The following is a 13345-nucleotide window of genomic DNA, read 5'->3' as shown; positions in this document are numbered from 1 at the left end:
TGTGATGAAACCACATGAAACCACAATTAATCAAAGCTTAGAAAACCACAGTTTTTGATGTGCGTTCTGTAACTAGATCTATATATTCTACATGAAATCATCAGAAACAGCAAGAATTCCTGAATCAGTGAACAGAAAAGCTGAGCAAGAAAATATTTTTGAGTATAAATAAACTCCAGCAAAAATAAAAGCAGAAAAGTATGTTTCAGTGTGTAAATATTCATTTTCAAGCGGACTTTAATAACCATTTTATAAGAAGGGCACGTGTGAAATCGAATGAACAGTGGCTCTGCAGAAGACTATAGAACTCTTCTTAAAACTATGCCTTTGAAATAAAAAACTTCCCTTGCTTAAATGATGATAAGGTGCAACATTGCTCTAAATGGGTTAAGATTAGTGCTGCTTCAGTGTGTGGCACTTGCTTTCTTTTGCAGGTGACAGTTTGTAGTTTTAAAGTATGATGAATGTGAAAGAGTAGAGGAATAATTTGAAAGGAGATGCAACTGTGTCATCCAGATTGAAATCCCTTCAAGTCAATGTGATGGTGCCAGTAGTTTTGGTTGCACGTTTGGGACCATAATCAATAACTAAATAGACTTCTAAAACGTTATAAGGAAAATAAACTGCATGACTGAGCACATAAGTGAGCATCATTTTTTTCCATGATTCCTATTTATAGTGTGTGCAACCTTTACTCATACTATGCTAACATGCTCTGATTAACTTAATTTTTTAAAGAATTAAGAGACTTGATCTAGTTGACCAGATCAGTTAGAGACAATTTGGGCACATCTATAGACAGTAACACTGTTCTAACCAGATCTTTTACAGTCTTAATGGAAATTGATTGATTTGCTAGCAATCTTCAGGAGAATGAGATTTTGCTGTACAACATAATGGATTTGTTAATGCTGTAGGTTTATTATGGGTAAGATGTCATCTTGCCTTTTTTATTTTTTTATTATGTGTCAAGAGGGATGGAAAGGAATTGCACGTACAAAGGGAAACACATTTATGCATTATAATAAAAATAATTAGACTATCGGTTTTAATGATTTTTTTTAATGACAGCAAGGGTCAGATTGAGGCAGTTACTTGTAATTGTGCCTTAAAATTTAACATATTCTAATTTAATGCATTTGCTTATGCTATAAGCAGCACAAATCATTCAAAATCTCATGGGAGCTATTCAAAATAGAATGAAGTAGCCTGCTTGCAAACTAACTTTGAAGCATCCTTTTTAAATAGCAGCCATTCTGACTGAAAAAGTAGAGATGAGCAGAAATGCTTCTACTTTTATTTTATAGCTGATGCTAAAACCTTTCCTAAAATGAGTCAGATTACATGGTATTTTGATGCGTCAAAGAAATTATAAATTATACTGGCAAAGGAGCTTCTCCAGCTCCCCAATCCCAACTCTTATTAAAAATATGTTCTTCCAAAGTCTTGGAGATAAGCTATGACTCCTTAGTTTTCTTCAAGAGAAAGTAGCTAAATTGAGTCCGGAATAGGAAGTAGTTTCATTAACTTCCATATACTTATGTGAGTAAGGGATTGTGGGTTAACATGCAATTAGAAAAAAAAAAAAAACCCACATATTCTACATTTAAATAGACAGGCATGCAGTCATTGCTTTTTGTTACAGCATCAGTGTAATAAATCCGAAGGGTTAAAATCTACAAATGAAGAAATAATCTCTGAGGAAAAAAGTGTGTTAGAGCTTGATTATTCATACAGAAGAATTGGGGATATAGCTAGTCAATGGGGCAAATTTTAGAATTAATTTATTTCTAGTATTCAGAATTTTCCATCCTTGCTTGATATTCGTAACTGTTTAAGTCCATGGACAAAGATTTCTTGATAATCTTTTGCACTGCTTTACATAGTTAGAAACTTTTTTCTAATGTGTAACATAAATCTTCCTGGCAATAAATTGTGCCGAATATTTTTCGTCCTGTTGCTGATGGACTTGGGGAACAGCTGATAATCTGATGCTCTACAACACATCTGTTATCACATCTCCTGTTGATCTGGTCTCTTCTAGATTAAATAAATTTGTATCACTAAATCTTTTATCATAGTTCATGTTTTCTTTTTCTTCTTGTTTTTTTCCTCTGAATGGTCTCTCTCTGTCTGCCTGTTTCTTACAAGTGCCGGAGATGCAACCGAACACTGTATTTCAGCCAAGACCTTTCTGGCAGCTCAGTAGTATCACATTATGGTGCTGTTATGAATATATCTCTGAGATTTACCTTTCTCCCAGCAGCACCACGTTTTTCTCCCATTCACTATAACCATGTTTCTTCTGCTTCAGGACTTGTGCTGATCTACTTACTTTGTATTTATGCTTTTAATTTTTTATTCCTGAATGCAAGTGTCTTTGGAATACATTTTTCTTAAATTTCTCTTATTAATCATACTTTTCCAATTCATTTTGCCTTTTAGTTATTGTGTAATCATATATAATATGCATAATGAGGTAGCATGAGATGGGAATTAAGAGATACGGATAGTGGAAAATATGTAGGTAAAAGTGATACAGCTAGGCATAAAGGATATGTCAGAACAGCATTATGGCTAGTAGGTATAGGGCTCTCAAAGGTAGCTCACAGATTAGATGTCTGGCTTGTTCAGACAGTTTGAAAATCTTTACATGAGTAATGTAGTCATAGTCATGCTTTGTAGTCATATCATGCTTTTGAGCTTATGATGTGCATGTTATATCTAAAATAAGTTTAAATGTGACAAAATACAGATTATTTTTCTTCATGAATCTTAAAATACAGTCAATTTCTAACATATTTGATGACACTATGAAATGATACAGCACTGCAGAGCTGAGGCTCTTTTCTTACAAAGTACTGTTTTGTTCAAGGACTTTCTACCTTCAAGGCAAGGCAAGCTCTGATTTGCAGTGTCTGCTGTACAGGAATGTTGGGTGTGTCCCTTTTCTTGTCGTATGAAATGCACAGAAACCTATAATGAATGCAATTTAGCATGTATATTGAAATATCGATTTAAAATTGCATATACTGTAGAAGTCATTTTCATTATCCATGCCAAATACACTTCCCATTATAGTCGTTTCTAATGTTTAATGTTTGATGAACCTCCTATGAACCTACTGGGATATGTAAACAATTTGTTAACAGCAGCTACCCATTTCTAATACCTGGAGGAAACTTAAAAGAGCAGTTCATTCCCTGACTCCAGACACTTGCTGTTCTATTCAGTTTAGCTTTTTATAAGAATTCACATATTTTGACTTAAATGAGTAATTAAAAAGAAAAAATCTGCAGATATTATGTCCTTTATGGCTGATCACATCCCCTGTTGTAGAAGAATGTACAAAACCTTTTTTTGTGCAGAGCAGCTGCAATTATGTTGGCTGTTTATTCTTTATAAAATACTGTTCATCAAGTAAGAACTAGAGGTTTGTATACAGAACAGAAAAAAAAATCCTTTTGTAAATCATAAATGTAGCTGATACAAATGTGGCTTTTATATGAATTTTAGATGTGTGTATAAATGAGGTGATTAATAATCATGGTACCTACTTTACAATAAGCTTTGAGCAAACATTCCCAGTACCATGTGTACATGTTCACTGAAGTCCTGTGGTTGCAGGGATGTTTTTTGCATTGACTCATTGGTGCACCTAAGCTTTTGCGTTACTGCTTCCCAGTGATAGGCTGGTGTATTTCTCCTTTTAGATGAGAATTTCACATTTTAAACATAATTTAGATTGTGCTGTTGCAAATCCTTCTCTTAACTGGAGTAAAAGCTAGAACAGATACATATGCAGGACTTTATATTGTATCAAAGTTTCAATAAAACAAGTTGATCTGTGTTGGGATTCATTTGGTTCTGCCTTTCAGCTAAAGTTCAGTTAAATTTTTAAGCTAGGGACCTCTACACTAAATTTGACTTTTGGTCTGGACTATAAAAAAAAAAAAAAAAAAGGATTTAATAGGATCTCATTATAAGTATTGAGAAGAGAACTTCTGTCTCTCTCTTGCTCTCTGTGTCTTGCTCTCTCAGGCTTGTGCTCTCATCTATAGCAACCAAGTATTTGATATATAATTTCTTATAAGATTTCCATTCTAGAAGGGAATAACAAGTGTGACATTCATCAAAATAGAACATTCCAGAAAATATCTTTTATTTTTTTTTAAAGTAGCAATGCTAATGTACTAAGTTTAAAGAGGAAATAAACTGATTCATCCAATAGAACTGAGTCTTGAAGTAGGGTGTATAATGATACTTATTCATCTTCTTTATTGACCATACACATCTTTGCATTTGTATTTACATTCACAAGATGAAGGTAAAAGGTTTCTTTATTCCAGTGTTTGAAAAACATTCCTCTGTGAGATATCTGCTCTTACATGCGTACAAGTATGTATGTATGTCCATGAAAGAATATATTACTGCAAATTGTTATTACTATTGTAAACTGTTACAGCAGTAAGAAGTACCGTACTGTCTTAATCACCTTTCAAGCACAAAAAAAAGATAGGTAATTACTAAAGAGTTTATAGTTGAGATATATATATATATAGATATGTATATAAAGGCGGATGTATACAGAAAGCCTTGAAGTAGTTCTGGAAAGGTCTCTGTGGAGTTATAGTTTAGGTCTAACAGTGAGAGCAGTATGAGCAGAAAACATCATATTTGTTGGAAATTTTAACAAGTAATCAATAGACTTCTACACTGGAGGCAGATATGAGACTGGAGATGGCCTTTGTAATGATGAGAGATGATAGAGAGGCAGAGGCTAGATTATATGGGTCCTTAGAAACTAAGAGAATTAGTTTCTGTAGTAAGGAAGAGTTAATAGGAAGGTGCAAAGGTGGGGATGACGGTTACTATTCAGGAAAATACTTTGTGTTTTAAAAAATGAGTCTTCGTTTAGCATCCAGGAGTTGCGAACACCATGTGTTGTAAGTAGTTAGCCCAATGTCATGAACAGAAGTTTCTCAAAGCAGAAGCTTTCTCAAAGCTAACAAAGTCTGCTACAAGTGATTCAGCCGAACTTTTTAGCCTTATGAAGGGCATGCGTTCCCTCACACCTTCCCTACATTGAAGTGATTCATTGCACCTGTTAATTAGTTAAGAAAAAAAAAAAGTGAATGTAAAGAAAATGCTATCAGACATGGAGTTCATAATTTCTTTGTCAGAATTAGTTTTAAATGCATTGTATGTTTGGTTTGAGAATGTTAAAATGCAAGTCTTTCTGAAGTTCAGAAAACAATGTTTTGCAGTTGTTACTGTGTTACAAAAGGTAGACTTACTTTTTCTTCTGGCTTTCTACGTGCATATGGAATGGGAGAATTCACCGTAAAATTCATTTAAAGTCTCATTTAAAAAAGGAAGACTTGTAAACAAGCAGATAGTGATTACTAAAAAATAAGGTTTTGAAAGAAGTTTTAGTTTAGATATTACCTTATGCAAACATGTTTTTATAGGAACCAAAAACCAAGGATTATGTACTGAAAATTAGTTTGCATATCCACAGTAATCTGAAAACAATAAAAATGACAAATTATTTGAGGAAAAGACTCCAGATAAAAAAAATAACATTCATTTAACTACTTTGAAACTATTTTGATATAAAGGAGATTAATATTATGACATAATTGGTTCTGTACTTTTAGGCCTGATTCAGTACAGCACTAAGTGTTTGCTTAAGTGCTCCCTGTTCAGCTAAGTACTTCAGGAACTGCCTTCAACATATGGCTGAGTGTTTGGCCACAGAGTATGTCTGAGTCATTAACAGTCATGAACTTCTTTGTCTTCTATTTAGAATCTTTTATCGTTCAGTACTGTAGCCACAAATCCCTAATGTAAGCAAAAAAAAGAAAACATGGAAAAGATAGAAAGGCATCAAAACTTGACTCCTCTTGGAACTAGCAGGCTTAATCTGCAAGCTTTACGGGTTGCAGGGGTTGTATGCTTCACGATTTGGTACCTCTGCAGTTGCTTGCAATGCTGGCAATGCAGCTCTCAAGCAGAATTCTTTATACCTCCTCTCTTCTCCTTAATTAGAAGAAAGAATAAATCAGTGATTAAAAGTTCATGCCCAAAAGAATTTAAGAATGACTATCATTTCGTAGAATAAAGAATACTTTCACTAGAGGATGAGAGAGAGAAATTTGGTCATTTTGTGGTGCTTATGAATTCTTAATGAACTACTGCATGCTGCTTTGTTGAGACTTACTAGGTACACTGAAAAATTTAGTGATTCTATGCAGCTACATCCAATAAAGATACTTGTAAACGTGTACATATTTCCTAGAAAATAGAAAACACTGCAAGTACTACAATGAAGTGTATTAATAATAAAGTATTCATATAAGAATAAAGTAGCGTGAGCATTAGTTTTCTTCTTTTTGCCTTCAAAATAAATGACTGTGGCTTGTTGCTGGTATGTATGATCACAGGAAAAAGCTGTGTGCATATATATATAAATGTACACACGCATGCACACACACATATATTTAAAACAAGGATTATAGACCACTAATTTATGAAAAGAATTATCCAGATCACTAATGTATTTTTAAAATTTCTTCTAGAGATCATTGCTATCGATGATGTATTCAAGAGCTTAGGAACGTGTTCTAGATATCTGTCATCTTTGGCTGGACATGAGTGGTTCTTACATCCTATCCTGTGTATTTCAAAGGATGTTGGGATGCACAGACTTCAGGCAAAAAGATGTGTTTGGCAGGGAGAAATCTGACCATCACTGGCATCCTGAGCTCTTTTCCTACTACTAATTTCCTTGAGAGCATCTCCCAGCTGTTTCCAGCAGAATTGGAATCCTGTACCCTTGCTGTGTACTGCACAAAGCCTCTATCTGGGGGAACATTTAGCACTTTTTCAAATATATTTCATCTCAAAACTTTAAGAGAACCTGAGGTAATGTTAGGCTTCTCCCAACAATACTTTTACATTTTTATTCCTTCCTAAGGCTTCTGGCTAGCAGTCTGGTGGTAGATCATAGGGAAGGCTAAGTTGGCTAGGCTAGGTCTGTCTGTCCCTGTGGTCCTCTCCTCTTGCCCCCTTCCCCCCCACCTCCCCAGTGTGCTTTCCAGGTAACATGCAACTTTATTAGTAAAAATTTGCATTGGTTACAAGCAAAGACAGAAAGGAAGTAAGGTATACACTTTCTTATGTGATCTTTCTCCTCTTTGGGGTTAAGGAAAGGAGAATAGAAATGATGCACAATTGGAGAAGTGAGGCTCTGTGTCAGTGCCTTAAGAAACTGCTCATATAGAATTTGGAAAGCCATCTCAGACCCTGTCTTTAATGCGAGATAAAAAGAAAGCCTTGCATACATACGAAGGGAAGCCGGACAAGTTTTGATAAGTGTTGGCAGCACACCGTAAGAACAGACAGATTGAGGAGCTTAGCAAAGGCAGAAAGCTGGAGGCACAGTAAGGGAAGAGGGGGCTCTCATCCTGCTTTCAGTCTCATGTATAGTGGCTGACTAAATTGGAGAGGGTTGCTACCCCTACTTGTCTGTCATTTGTCTGCCAAAAGTTGCATCCCTTGTGTGAGGATAGCTGAACTGGATGCCTATTTTCTTTAGTGCAACTGAAGTTTAGTTCATCAAGCTATGTACTTAGTAGCCCTGGAGCTGCTGTGTGTCTCATTCAGCCATCCTTGCTGTTGTGATAGCAACTTCAGCAAAAGAGGTAAGAAATACTGCAGTGGAGGAACCTGCATCAGCCTTCCTGGCTTACCTCTCCATCACACAGAAATAAACATGCTTGCCTTATTCCATGGCTTTGGCAGTCTAAACTGATTATCTGCCTTTTCTCCTCCTTTTTTTCATTTCTTTGCTGGAGGCACAACAGGATGATCCCAGAACTTGGCTTGCTTCCTTAGGTGGCTGCCCGCAGGCCCTACTGCAGCTCCTTTCACCTCCTTCTAGATTTCTACTTGGACAGGACTAACATTTTGCGTAGTGCTGATTCAGGTTTATTCTTACATGCAACGCAGAGACTATGAATCTTTACAGGTGAGACACTTTCACAAATGAGTTAGCTTTTCTGTACTACCTATGTGTGAGCAAGCAAAAGTTTAAAAAAAATGTCCATTTCAAGTAGGTATGAATTTCTAGATGCTTTTCAGAATCCTTACTGCATCTATATATGGGAGAGAAGAACTGTTGTTATTGCCAAGAAAATTCTATGTCCTCAGGGAAAGTTGTTTTTGAGATAGATATTTGTTCTCTTGCGTAGCTTCTAATGACACTAATAGGAGCGTTACCTGTGAATATGAAGGAAGAAAACAGGCTTTCTGTATTGTGAGTGTTACAAGAGTGTGCATTTACTTTTAGTTTCAATAGCATATCTCTAAATCTAAGCAGGGCTCAGAGTGTTCTTTTATAACAATAATAATAACAACAACAGTAATAAAATCCTATAAGGATATTCCACTGGAACAAATATATGTAATTTCTTTCAGTGTAGTGGTCCTAGCTGCATTTTCAAGAGGGAGATGTGTCTTTGAGTTTTTCTTTTCTATAGCATCCCTTCTAGTCTGATTAAATTATATTGATGTTTAATATTTTCTCCAAATTATGCCTACTGATGAGTGGGCTTTCACTCAGAAACTTTTTGACAATGTTTTCTTCAAGACAAGGAGTGAAAAAATTGGGCTTTCTTTTGGGGTAGAGGAATTTTTTTTAAAAAACGTATTATTCCACTTGTAAATGTCACATCACGCCAAGTATCTGACTCACTTGTTTTTGTTGTTCCAGGCTTAACTCTGTGATTGCATTATTAAACATGAGATTCCTCACTGCTGACTGCAGCAAACTAACAAAATTACTTCTTTCCTTTCCTTTAACCAGAAGAGGCTCTCGGTACCCTACCAGTCCTATCCTATGAGATAGAAGCAAAAGGAAGGCTTTACTTAAATCATAATGATGCTTAAGAGCTGATCTTGTGTAGGTGCAAGGTGAATGCTGTTTTATTTTTAATTGTTTGCCTGTAGAGCAAGTATAGAGGTTCTGTGTAAGTAAAGAACTGACTGATAGTGGTAGAAGGGGTAGGTTTATAACATGCAATCTCATATGCAAAGTTTACCCTTCTGGATTCTTCGAAAAAACAATAAGTACCTAAGAATTATTTATTGTGTTCATTCTGTCATGGAGATTGTGAGATTGGGGGAGTGCTATTATCCTCATTTTACAGATGTGATAAGGCTGCAATACAAACTTCCATGATATGAAACTCCTGATGCCAGAGTGAATCTAAAATATTTGTGTTATTGGCCACTGCTCTTTTGGTTGCGATGACTTAGCTGTTGGAGGTCTGCGCTGTGAATAAGCTTGTGGTTAAAGAAAAATAGAGATGAGAAGTGTTCTTTTTTAGCCAGATTAGTTCTTGTTTATGATGCAACCATGAACACAGTCACGTTGGCACAACGAGGGGATGCTGCTGCCAGATGGTTTATACCATGAAGCCGTGGCCTAAATAATATGCTCAGAGTCACGCAGGAGGTATGCGGCAAAACAAGAAATTAATCACAAGTCTTCAAAGTTAGGCTACACACTAAATCATCCTTTAGGTCTCAGCTTCAAATAGGTAATTTCAAATTCAGTTGTTGCAGTTTTTACTCAGACTTATGCTTTAGAAATGGCTGCCTTCTTTTCCAGGTGCAGCAGTGTCATACCCTTTCCTCTTTGGGAGACAGGCTAGATGGAATAGCTTTGATTAATCTACTGGAGTACTGTTGTTATGTATAACTTTCAGATCTGGATAATTTTGTAACGTCAGTCTTAACCTTATTTCCTTCCTTTCTTGCAAGCCAATATCTTGACCCGTTGCCTAACTTTGGTTTATTTGCCTCTCTCACATTTGTCAATGCCTTAGGGAATTTCTATAAGGTATTCTTCTTAATAGAATCAAGTACACACATGGAAATACAATATTAACAGACCTACTGAAAATTGTGTTTGCTCCAACACTGATTGTCATTCTCGGCTGTTCCACAGGGCAGCTGAGGGCCTACATTTTCTACTCTGGTTTTTGGTTTTCATCCTGAATTGTTTTTAGTAACAATAAAGATACAATTGTTTGGCTCTATCTTGTTTTTAAACATGTTTATTCATATTAGAATAAATTGAAATTTGTTTCCTGGACACAAAAACAAAAACCATAGAATGTCTTGTTTGCTAGAGGGAACATATTATTATATAGACCTTGCTGATGTATTTTTCAAGCCTTTTTTGATGGAAAATATTCATCCTTGGGCAAAAAATAAGAAACAGTGGTCTCAAGCCACAACATTGGTATTAATCAAGGATGTACTTCTCTAAGGAAAAGTATCTATATCATGTTATTGGTATCTCCAGTTCACTGGCAGCATTGGGACCACGTTCATTCCTGATGCATCAGCCCAGTGAAGTCAGTGAGCCAAATGCACAGGTTGTGCCAGCACCTTTTTGCCTGTAATCCAATTCCGAGTGCATATGCCCTCATTGTGGAGAAGCTTGGAGAACGTCACTTCCCAATAATTGGTCTGTGTAAAGAAAGGTGTCTTGGATGGCTGCTCCCTAAAGCCATCTGCTTTAGCTGTCTGCTCTCCTAGGTTGCATCTCCCATGTCAGATAAAGGTATGTCTGTTATATCTAAGGTTGATTATGTGCTAGCTGACCTGTTAGGGGAGACATGATGTAATTCTTTTGTGGAGTAAATAGGTGATGGCAGCACCTATAAGGTAGATGTACAGTTGACAGCTAGCTACTTCATTGTAAGAGCCTCTATAATGTCTCCATCAGCATTTTCTTAGCATAACGGATAAAGCTTATCGGGGTCCTACTGTAAAGCCTTCACAGTGCCATTCTGTGGTGAAGTTGCCACTCTGAGACCTCCTGCGTTCTTACCTTGGTAGCACTACGCAGAGTGGCTTGACAACAAATTCATTTTGTCAGGCATAGGGGAAAGACACGGGTCAGTGTAGGAATTTTGAAATAGGTCCGGATGGAATTCTAAGCAAATGGGTTTTTATCTGGGATTATTTATTATTTGGAAGGAATTATAAGAGGGAAACAGCTTGATCTGAGTAGAGTATTATAGCTGTTTGAAGTTGCAGCTGCAATGCTACATTTCAGAGTTATGCTGAATTTTATATTGATTTGTTCTAAAAGATACGCTCCTTTGATAGTTATTATTTCTTGCATTATGTCATTTCTCCTGTTATCCTTTCCAAAATAAAAATAAAACTTTACTGAAGGTGCAAACATTGTTTCTAGATACAAAAAACTTTGAGTGACCTTGAGTGATTATGTAATAAATATAAATTACAGCATTCGCAGCTTTACTGTATCAATTATCTTTAATCTTTGATACATTCTCACTGTGATTTAAATTGACTGAATTAAGAGATTATTGCGAAATAGATTCCTAATCTTAAAATCTTAACTACTGTATTCTAAAACGTTCATCTTCAATGTTGTGCAATTTTTCTCTTTTAATTAGATTTTTTTAATGTTTTATTTTGCTGCGAGAATAATTTGAAAGTGATGACAATTTTTATTTGCTTTTTGATAACATTAAACACAATTATTCACCATTTCCTCGTGACTTTCCAACTCTGGCAAATGCCTACTGAATCCAGAATAGCATAAATTGGTAGATTAATTCCTATATATGTATTGCTAAGTATGTGTGTTCTAAACTGTGAAATATAGATTCTAAAGCAATGGATTTTCATCTGGAATCAATCTATTTCATTGGTAACAGAAAATTCTAGTAGAAGTGAGACGCTGAAGTATATTATACTGGAAATGAAATTTTCTTCATATACTAGTTCTGCCATTTGATCCTTATTTTGTTTTTCACCTTAGCAAAATGCTACACCTTCAAACTAGGAAATGTGACTATTAACAAATATAATATCCTGGAGAAAAACAGGAAGAAAAATTTTGTTAATATTTTTTTTTAGCCATCTGAATTATAGTTTCATAGCACTATTTTGAAACTCGCTGAGTAGCATGTTTTGCTATGAGCAAATATTTAAATTATAGACCAGAATATGTTGCTTTATTATCATAACCTAATAGATGGATCAGCATGTTATTTTTTTTAACATGGGCATTGGAGAGAAAAGGAAAAGAAATATGTAAACTTTGTGAAATCCACATTCATCAAGAATGGGGAACAAGTACTTCACTCACTGTTGAAAATGATGCTAGAATAGCAAGATGAAAATAGTGCAGAAATTAATGGTACCAGCAGATTAGACCTATGTTTCATTTTATGCTTGCAAGGGTCCCAGTTAAAAAGCAGCACAGATTGTTCTAGTGACTGTATTTCTTGAAGACAGAGAAAAATGCTTGAAGCAAATAATAGGAAGGGCATGGTGGTTACTTCCATTTGCTGCCCTTTCAACCACAGACTTAGCTGAAACCGAAAATACATATTTAATAGAATTGAGAGCACAAAAAGGAAAATATAATTATTGTTATGAAATATTACTATGACAGGCATATCTTATGGAATTGCTATTTAGTATGTAGTGTTGCAAGAACTCTTTTATTAAATAATTCTTTTTATACAGCTGTTACATTTTTCACCAATCTATTTCTCTGATTGTTTTGTAAGGGTAAATAAATACAACCGATCTGACGTTATGGATGGAAAAAATGAAAGTATGTTTACACTTCACATTAGATTACAGAGTGCCATTTTGACCCTGAGTAAGTCTGCTGAGGAATTATCTGCGTATGTGTATGTGTGTATATGTACACATGCACACAAGCTCACATATGTATGTATGTATGTATGTCAGTATACCCAGGACAATATAGTGCTGGTATAAAACTAGTCACCTACAGAAAGGCAGGAGCGATCTTTTTTGCCCAGTTCGCATGTTGTGTAGTACTGACAGGCACTGCATAGAGAAGTGACAGAGCTAAGGTCAAACAGCATGTTAGTTCACTTATTGGAGTAGTATCAAGTCCTTCATTCTTAATAACATAGGATCATACGAAAATTCAGGAAGGGACCTCAGGAGGTGCCTATTTCAAATTCGTTCTCAAAGCAGGGTTAGCTCTGAGGTCAGCCCATGCTGCTCAGGGCTTTATCCAGTCGCATTTTGAAAACCTCCAAGGGTAGAGATTGTGCAACCTTGCTGGGCAGCCTGTTCCAAGTCTTGACCATGCTCATATTGAATAAATTTTCCCTTAAATCTCATGTGAACCACATTTGAAAGAAGTGATGCATATAACATTATGTATTTAAGTTCATGATTTTTTGTCCTTCCTGTCTCCTAAATCAGCAGTAGGTCAAATCTTTCTTTATCTTTCTTACATGACCCAGGC

The 13345-nt window shown here is 35.6% G+C and overlaps 1 protein-coding gene across 1 annotated transcript in view; it reads left to right on the top strand.

The window, feature by feature from the left end:
• The window catches only part of PDGFC (platelet derived growth factor C), a 128907-nt gene that overhangs the window by 106148 nt on the left and 9414 nt on the right, over positions 1-13345 (top strand). The window lies entirely within an intron of this gene.

Source organism: Dromaius novaehollandiae, chromosome 4, assembly GCF_036370855.1.
Source record: "Dromaius novaehollandiae isolate bDroNov1 chromosome 4, bDroNov1.hap1, whole genome shotgun sequence".
NCBI lineage: Eukaryota > Metazoa > Chordata > Aves > Casuariiformes > Dromaiidae > Dromaius > Dromaius novaehollandiae.
Note: the sequence above shows the minus strand (reverse complement) of the source record. Positions and strands in the feature narration are given on the sequence as shown.